We start from the raw sequence: 8,743 nt of genomic DNA on the forward strand, positions 1-8,743 counted from the left end.
CATCCGATCCTGTCTAGTTTACCTGGAAAGCATAAGCGCAAGCCAAAAAAGCCTTAATTCCTTAACCATATAATGAAATGACAACTGCAGAGACAAACAAGAAATCACAACAATGAACAGGGAGGAAACCACATTTAGGTAGTTTGGCATAGAAACCCTTAAGATTAGAGAACCGGAAATTCTATAATTTTCAAATTTCTAAGTTCTATTTGGGTTGGCCAAGTCCAACCCTATACTGTCTATGTTATAGTGCAAAAATATGGGGGAATGAATTAAAGGAATGTAATTGGTTTCGTATAGCTTTTGCCAAGTTTGGTGAGTGATTTCAACACATTCTGGGTGATTTTAAGCACCCTGTTGAGTGGTTCTAGCTTTTATTTTATAATAAAAAATATTATTAGAGAAAACAAAAAAGGAAACTATTTGGCTACAAAAAAAAAAAAGAACATACATATCAATGGTATCGGTTTTTAGGGTTACTGATTTGCAACTCAAGACGGTCGAAATTTATTCCCATCAAGTGCATCGGCTGATACACTCAAACTTGTTTGTAAAAGGTTGTGTTTCAAGAGACAAAGAGATCGCTTTGGATGAAACTCATGAAATTGACAAATTAGTTGGTTTGGAAAAGATCGTGAATATAGAAGCTGAAGAAAATTACTCAATTGCAGAAGTAAGCATGGTTTTTAAAAATGAACCGGTGACCGAACTGGTCAGGGGTCCGGTTACCGGTTTGAACAGTCCGACTGTTTGATCCAAACAGTCGGCTTGTTTTGCCAAAAAAATAAAAAATAAAAAAAAATTCAAAATTTGAAAAACGGTCAAAACCGTTCGAACGGTTAACCAACCGGTTCAACGGTTTTCTAACCAAAATCAACAATTTTGAAGAAAAAGTAATTTTGGAGAAAAACGGAACCGGTCAGGTGGCCTACTCCCGGTTATTCCGGTCTGATCTAGTTTTGAAAACCATGAAAGTAAGTTATGAATTATGATAACAAGGGATCATCTGGTTTGGTCGAAGTCGTGAAGAAAAAGAATGAGATTTTTGATGCAAGTCAAATTTTGAGAAGAATTCGATGTTAGAAGTTAGAACTGCAAAGAATCAATTCATAAGGATATAATGATACAAAAATATATACTTAGGGAGACCTTCCTCAGGAGAAGAAGCACCGAGGTGTCTTTGGTTTCAAACATGTATTTTTTTTTTTACTCTAATCGATTAAATAAGAAATTACTCCTAAGATGGTTTGTATAAAGAGGATCCTAATCCACAAACAGATTTGATTTTGTCCTTTTTAGGCTGTGTTTGGTTGCAGTGCAATTTTATTTGCATTAGTACAAATGCATTGGAGTGCATATGAAAAAATGTAAATTTTCATTTAATTTTGTTTTGGGTTTTACTCTATCATGCTTTATGTCTTAATTTACTTTATTTGCAATGTAATGAAACAAAATAAGTTAAAATTTGAAAAAAATGTCAAGTTTACAATCAAATCATTTGCACTGCCATAATTTTGGATGTATAATTATAAATTTATTTACATTGCAACCAAACACAGCATTAGGCTTGGTTTGAAAAGAATACAAATACAAATATGTAGTGCAAAGCCTTGTATTTTGGTTGCAGTGCAAATTAATCTGAACCAGCTAAAAATTTTGCACTCGATTCAATTTTGCATGTTTGCTTGAAAGTATTATTTTTGCACTTCCATCAATTCTCACCATTTGACATATTGGCAACTTAAAAAACCAATACGTATTGTACTATATTCGTATCGATACTGTGAACCATGCCAACAAACCAGGGCTTTATCGTGGGATCTGGGATTTAAAAGAGAGGGTTAATTGTTAATGCAGTTTTTGATACTCCTCTTGAGGTAAATGAGCTACTTTTCATGGTCAATTTTTGTTTTCTTATTTCCTCCAATCTATTAAATAAAAACTATGAAACTGAAAAAGATGGTACCATAAGAGTTTTGAGCAATCAAGTATCTTGTGAATTTTGTTGAACACCACCCGATTGGTCACCCTCTTTTATGATATCGGTTGATTTGCTGTAAAATTTTTCGGTATAATGTCTTTCCGATGCCATAATTGAACTTATAAGAAATTACCCTCTTAACAACAAGATGCTTTATTAAAAGAGGATTGTAGTCCACAAACAAGCTTGACTTTAACCTTTTTAGGTTGCATTTGGTGTAGTGCAAATTAATCTGAATCAGATGCAAAATTTGCACCTGATTCAGTTTTGCATCTGTTTATTTGTAACTTGCACTCCTACTTAACACAAAATTTATATATATATATATTTTTTTTGTCTCATTTGCACTCATTAGGAGTATAAATTACTAAATTTTGTATCTCAAAAGCTGATGCAAAATTTGCTCCACCTTCCTCTTACATCAAATCAATTATCTCTCATATAGGGCCTATTTGGGAGGGCTTCAGCATTGACTAAGCTGCATTGACTAAACCGCTTCTAAGAAGCTACCAAAACTAGTTTCATCGGATAGTTGATTTCTCAGCTCAATGTAAGTGTTTTTGGGCAATATAAAGTTGGTCATACCTCGCAATGCCCAGTAGCTGTTGCATGAAAACCCTCCCAAATAGGGGTGTCATTTGGACTGGATTTGGTCCAATCTGATCCAGTCCAATGTAAGTCCATTATAAATGGACCAGGTCCAATCCAGTCCAATGAATATTTTGGACCATTTTGGACTGATCCAATTCAATGTCTGGACCATCCAATCTGTTCAAATTTGTTTTGATTTAGATTGATTTCAACCCAAACCTCGTCCATTGACACCCATATTCTTATTTTATATCAATGGATCAGATGTTGGCTTAATCCAACCCAATCCAATATAAATTTATTACGAACAGACCTGGTCCAATCCAATATGTCTTGTTGGTCCGTCTAATCCATCCAAATTGATTTTGTACTGGACGGGGTTCAATCCAAAACTAGTCCATTGACACCCTTACTCCCAAATGATCATATAAATTGGGTTCTACCTTTACTTTTGACAACAATAACAACAACGATGATGATGATGATGATGAAAGGGATTTCTTGAAAACCAGTGGGCCACTTACAATTCCAGTAACTGAGATTGCTTCCAAAAACACATACCGATTTTGTGATGAGGGGATGGGCAGCAGGCTGCAGGCACAAGTGGTTTCAAAGATTCAAAGAACCGTCTATCAGTCAACCATCAACTTGTCCTTTAATTAGGGAAATTAAAGGGATTCTGGATCTCTGAACCTGGGCTTTGTTCGTTCTACTCATTTTCTTCTCTTCTGATGCACATTGTTCACATGCTTGCTTGTCTAGTGTTGAAGTATTCATCCACGAATATGGAATGACTGCCAATTAAGAACCACTCTGAACTTCTGAAGAAAGAGTCAAATATGAATTCGTGCTGTTTGGGTCCTCTCCAAAAATGCTCTCCAGAATCTCAGGGACTGAGGGGCATTTGCAGAGATTCAAAGTAATTAATTTGGTGCCTGACAATTGACATGAATGATGGGAGCGGCTGCGCTGAGTACTGATCATGAGTTCGCTTCATTTTTGGTCTTGGAGAAGAATCTGTATGATTCAAAGTGATTAAATTTTCAGGAGCATCTAAATGATTCCAACTTAATATTATATATTATGTGGTTAGGATGATGTTGATGAAGACAACAACGACGATGCCATTTGTCAGTATCATTGGATCCATTCATGCTTTGAATTGAATACACAGTACTCGGCCAAATGGTTGAAGAGCAACCTAGTTTTATCTTTTATGGAATCAATATCTACTTACACGAGTCGAGGCCTGCTTCTTTATTTATTCTCTTAAAAATTGTAGATTAAATAGTTCAATTTAAAGAATTAATATCTATTTTTCCTATCTGATCAGTGATCACCTCACCTCCTCAAAAGGAATATAATCAATATCTACTTAAAGCAGGCTTGCTTCTTTATTCCCTTGAAAGTGGTGGGTGATATCTAAGAAACCCTTCTTAAAATTTGCTTTTGTCATCATTTTTTTTATATTTTTCCTATTTATGAGTAAATTAATTAATTAATTAATTCTGAATTAGAATTTGCAATCCTAATAACATTGGTCTAATGCCTAAATATCCTAGATAGAACAAGTGTATTAAAGTGTTGATATATAGATGAAGCTTGAAACAGAGAGAACCTTTGACTCTAAAAGGGGGTGGCTACTTTAAATAAAATTCTGGAATAATTGGAATTTTGACCATCTAATTAATACCATCCTTAACGGTTAATACAACTTCCCAGGAACCATCCCAACCAATTAATCTAAGTATTCTTTGGGAGCAAGAAAGGCCTCCACCTGCTTTCTTTTTTTCTCTCTTTAATTTTTTGTTGCATAATATTTTATTTTATATTCTTGACCCGTCTCAAAACCTTAGTGCAACTCATTCAAGTCTCCTGAACCAAATATATATAGAATTAGAGAGGAATCCACAAAGCAAATTAAAGGTATCATTTACTTTGACTTCTTAGGGGAATTGTGCAGAGTGTGGACTGGCCATCTCCTCCTTAGATTTTATTTGCAAAACAACTAGTCCAATCCTCCTTTTTTTTTTATCGAAAATAATCTGAGTTTGTAAATTTGTTACCTAACAGCATTATCTGCACTCACTACCTGGAGGACATGTCTAACACCACCCATTAATTATATATTTATATATGTAGCCAATTGAAGATGGCTAATTATCTACAGTCTTGACTGTAGAGACTAATGATTAACACAACCATACATATGGGGTTGTCAAAGAGAAGATTAGATTTCACATTAAACTAATAACCCATAGAGGAGAGATAAATGAATCAATATTGTACTTTCAGTAGTTGTGTGGATATATATATTCTGCCTGATTTATTTCGTGAGGGACACTTCTGCAGGTTAGGTTTAGACTGTCCAATGAAGAAAGAAGGGAAACATCTGAGGCTTTATTTCAGTTCATATGATAATATAATGTGACTACCGTCTTTCAGCAGTCAGCTGGTTCCAATAATTTTAACTCCATACGTTTCAACTTTCAAGCCATGAAAGAGATGATATTACATTAGAGATTGGACTTAATGCATGTTGATGCTGTGAGACTAGCTTTATATATATATATATATAAATTTTCATCCATTCTTGAATAAAATAACTCTTGAAATGATGTTTATATGTGATGATCACACTCACCGCCATGAGAGAATTCTTGGTCACCTTATGCTTTCAGGTGACAGGATGCATGGTATGTGTAATCCACTTTCTCTTTTAATTAAATTGCATCCTTTATCATTTTGCATGCTTTTTTGGGTGTCAAGGAATGAACTACAAAATCTTTTCTTCTTACATAAAGGCTATATATTCTATAATTGAAGCATGAAATTCTGATCATACAAAGGCAAAACCATGTCCTGAAACCAGATTAGTTAGTCATAAATTGTAACTTAGGTGCATGCCAGCCAGAAATTAATGGGTCTTGGATTCCAAGTGTTTTGCCATATAATTTTTTCTTGATGGAAAGATTGAGACCCGATAATATTCTGGACTGTGACCAAAGTAAGGAAATTAAAGAGTCGTTTTCTTATGGGACTGGCATAGACATAGACACTAAACATGTGGCTTATCTAGAAGGTCTGCCATTAGATATACTGTCTCAGTTGGCTTTATATATATACACACACATTTAGCCCTATATTCTATATGCATGCATTATGCACAAAAGAAAAGGCTAGCTCCACTTGACCCTTTAATTTCCATGCGTATAGGTAATATAAAAATGAAAAATTGACACGAACCCATAACAGTAGTTTGTGCTGAATTTGATAACAGCTGAAGTGATTGATTGCTTTGTTTATATATAAGTGTGAATAAGTTATTAAGGAGGTTGTGAGTTCCTACTTCCATGAATGTTCATCAGACCTCAAAAAATATGTGCAATATTGCTGCTGGGTGGTAGGGCTGCTGCATGATTGGTGACAATGTACGTACAAGTGTGTCTTGGTTGTGGCAAAACTTGCTTGAGTTTACATTGTTGAATTGAGATAGGGCTAACAGGGATTGATATACATAGTCGAGGCTGAAAGTAGATGATGTTACACTGATGTGGGAACCACTAACAAATTAAATCCCTTCCAATAAAGGAAATGCTGACTCACAAGATAATGTGCAACAGAATTTGTTTACACGTAGTTAGAGTAATCAATTTAATATTTATCCTCACTATATATAATGGTGCCAAATTAAGCCTCTTCATCAACTTTAACACTCTAATTGATATATAATTTAATAAGAAAACCATATTTAAACTTACCATTTTTTTCCTTTTCTTCCGATTCGTATCACCATCCACTCACGAAAGTTGAAACATAGTAGATTGTACGATTCATTCTGTTAATTCTCCTTCTAATACTATTTATAAAGATATCCTACTACTCAAATCATCAGCCAAGTAATTAAGATCTGCAGTTTATCAGCAGAGTTAAGATATATAGAGGGGTCGTTTGACAGCAACTCAAGTGGTTGATGAACTAAATTACTCATAACTTTGTCTTTTAGTGAATTAATTAGTTATCAAGAAGTAGATTGGGTGCTCCATCATGGCTGAAGATCAAACTTAGATGATTACTGTACTTTTGAATTTATAATTTAATTATTTTATCCATTAAAGGCCTGTTTGTTACTGCTGAAACCTTAACTCTGAATTGATGCCTTCCAGGATCTGGTGACTTCAGCGAGTGTGTTCGGTTGCCGTAAGGCTGAACGTTCTGGAATCATATGAAATGGTCTATCATTCAATTAAATTATAAATTTAATTCCTGCTTTACCATTTTTTATAACCAAATGATAATGAATTTTAGATATGATTCATTTAAATAAGACTATTATTAAAATACTGTAAACATAATAAAATAAGAAAACTTCTATTTAATTTTTATATTTTAATCATTTATATATTTTCATTCATATATTGTTTATTATTTTAATTATCTTTCATGAATTTAATAATTAATGATGAAATTAATTATTTAACAGGTAACAATTGTTTTAATAGTTAAAGTAATTATTTTGTAATAATTACAACAATTATTTTAATCATTATTTATTATTTAATTAATTATTAATTATGAAATAATTAATTATTAATATAAATACAGTTGAATTAATTAATTTATTAAACACTTTTTAGAGTTTTAAATATTTTACTTGTCTTTTAATTATTTATAGTTTTTTAATCACTTTAGCTATTGAAATAATCATTTTATAATTATTTAATTAATCATTAATTAGTTTATTAATTAAATAGTTAGATCTACAAACATTCTCCTCGTCAAGGTTAAAATGGTTAACTTTCATTTTCATAACTCGACATTTAGGTTTCATAACAACATTCTTTCATGAACTCCAATGCACCTCTAAATGCAATTATTAATTATATTTTCAGATGTCAAATTTTAGTACAAACAAACAAGTAATCCCTAAAGAGACAAAGCAATGCCCCTTCGTTCAATTCAGCCACTTCAATTGTTGATTGAACAACCTTTCAGCCTCACAGTCACATGGGTTATGGCCTATGGTGTCTCATGGCTTAGTTTTCTTGACGCTCCTTAAGAAGTGATGGGGATGTCTTCATCAATTTTTCATTGTTAACAAAAGCAATTTCGCAAAAATGAATTGATTTGTTAAAATTGCTGATACACGATAGCCTAGATTATAACATAAGTTGCATGCCATGGATAAAGTTCAAAACTAAGACAAAAAATATGCAATTTTTTTTTTCAAGAAACATTTAAGTTTGATCATGTTAAATTCAAAATTAATAAAATAATGAGTTTCAAACTCACTAATTAAAAAATAAGAGAAAATTATTATTTATATGCCTTATTTTTAGGTTTATTGCATCATTCAATATACAAATTGAGAAAATTTTTCATAATTTCAAAATGATTTTTTTTTAATTTCATATTTTACATACGTTTAAGCATTTTTTTTTTGTTTCTATAAGAAACGCCATTACTACACGTTGGTCCAAACTATATGGGGCCTTGGAAAGGGTGTAGTTCTAATCTTTGGCATAAAAAATGCACAAAGTAGCAACTCTCCAACTGGAACCTTCGGCAATATTTTTTTGTTTGTATAACTAACTATTTTATATTTTTGATTGTTTAATTATTTAATGAAAATATAATGCTAAATTATTTTCTATGTTTTATATCCATAAGTATTGCTAGTGTAGACCAAGCATGCCTCATATGGATTCTTCGATCCCCATTAATATACATTCCCTAGTTTATTCATTGAGTTACTGAAACTAGAACTAACCTTGTGTTTGTTGTTAAGTTTAGATAAAAGATAAAAATATTTTGAAGACGTATAAAGAGATTAATGGTAAATTTAATTATGAGAATTTATTTTGTTAACTTGTACAAACAATGCTATTAGAAGTGATGTATATATATGATCTGTATAAAATGAAGTTATTAAATCAAATGGATATGCAAAATATTACTTTACCTACATATAGAGGGTGTTTATGCATATGTACTTGGATTCTTAAATATTAAATTACTTGTAATTTAAGCTAAAACATAAAATATTGTTGGTTTTAGGAAAAAAGAAAAAATATTATATCATGTAATTTAGTAACATACTTAGAAATTTAGGGGATAAGAGGCATAATTGAAAACACAATTGTTGGTCATGAATCGGAGATAAGTAATAAT

Source organism: Nelumbo lutea, chromosome 7 (assembly GCF_056320005.1).
Source record: "Nelumbo lutea isolate HS-2025 chromosome 7, American lotus-T2T, whole genome shotgun sequence".
Lineage (NCBI taxonomy): Eukaryota > Viridiplantae > Streptophyta > Magnoliopsida > Proteales > Nelumbonaceae > Nelumbo > Nelumbo lutea.